Source organism: Bos indicus x Bos taurus, chromosome X (genome assembly GCF_003369695.1).
Source record: "Bos indicus x Bos taurus breed Angus x Brahman F1 hybrid chromosome X, Bos_hybrid_MaternalHap_v2.0, whole genome shotgun sequence".
NCBI lineage: Eukaryota > Metazoa > Chordata > Mammalia > Artiodactyla > Bovidae > Bos > Bos indicus x Bos taurus.
This window is the reverse complement of record NC_040105.1, coordinates 35,035,735-35,037,215: the sequence shown is the minus strand read 5'-3', so window position 1 is coordinate 35,037,215 and position 1,481 is coordinate 35,035,735. Positions and strand designations below refer to the sequence as shown.

General features: G+C 36.9%; 1 pseudogene; it reads left to right on the top strand.

The window, feature by feature from the left end:
- The first annotated feature begins 293 nt into the window (after window positions 1-293).
- On the top strand, window positions 294-1,273 carry LOC113888233 (annotated as a pseudogene).
- Window positions 1,274-1,481: the final 208 nt, after the last annotated feature.

Genomic DNA, 1,481 nt, shown 5'->3' with positions numbered 1-1,481 from the left:
AGTTATGACATAAGAAACTGCTATCAATAACATAAGAACCTGCTATCAATCATTCTGCTTTCTGGCTTTCACAAGAGTGAGGACTTTCCCCTTTTATTAGGTTGGTGCAAAAGTAATTGCTGTTTTACACTGTTGAACTTTGCCATTTGATATTGGAATATATTCTTAAATAAATGGTATATATCAATTTAATGCACATTTCTCACTTTGTTTTTTGTTTTTTGTTTTTTTTTTTGCTAATGACTTACTACTTGCTGTTTATTTTATATTTATTTTAGACTATAGAAATTATATTAGACAAAAAGCAAATTAGAGTGACTTACCTATACATTCAAAATGGGTCGTAAAGCAGTGGAGACAACTTGTAACATCAACAACACATTTGGCCCAGGAACTGCTAATGAATGTACAGTGTAGTGGTGGTTCAAAAAGTTTTGCAAAGGAGACTAGAGCCTTGGACACGAGGAACATAGTGGCTGGCCATCGGAAGGTGACAATGATCAATTGAGAGCAATCATTGAAGCTGATCTCTTACAACTACATGAGAAGTTGCAGAAGAACTAAACGTTGATTATTCTATGGTTGTTTGGTGTTTGAAGCAAATCAGAAAGGTGAAAAAGCTCAGTAAGTGGGTGCCTTATGAGCTGACCACAAATAAAAAACTCATTGAAGTGTTGTCTTCTCCTACTCTATGCCACCACAATGAACCATTTCTCAATTGGATTGTGATGTGTGATGAAAAGTGTATTTCACAAGACAATGGTGATAACCAGCTCAGTGATTGGACTGAGAAGAAGCTCCAAAGCACTTCCCAAAGCCAAACTTGCATCAAAAAAAGGCTATGGTCATTGTTTGGTGGTCTGCTGCTTGTCTGACCCACTGCAGCTTTCTGAATCCCAGTGAAACCACTACAACTGAGAAGGAGGCTCAGCAAATCAGTGAGAATAACCAAAAACTGCAACGCTTGCAGCTGGTCAACAGAATGGGCCCAATTCTTTTCCATGACAATGCTCAACTGCACATCGCAAAAGCAATGTTTCAAAAGTTGAACGAACTGGGCTACAAAGTTTTGCCTCATCCACCTGAGCTCTTATCAACCAACTACCTCGACAACTTTTTGCAGGCAAAAACTTTCTACAACCAGCAGGAGGCAGAAAATGCTTTCCAAGAACTGGATGAATTTTGAAGCACCAATTTTTATGCTACAGGAATAAACAAACTTAATTCTCATTGGCAAAAATGTGTTGATTATAATGGTTCCTATTTTGATTAATAAAGATGTGTTTGAGCCTAGTTATAATGACTTAAAATTCATGGTCCAAAACTGCAATTATGTTTGTACCAACCTAATACAAATAATTTTTTATTTTCATCTTGGATCAGTCAAGGAAATGAACAGTGATTACTGGCAGCAATTCTGAGGCTTCAAATGGAGACCAAAACCTGTTAAAGAGTAGCAAGACATACATCAGAAAGGTTTT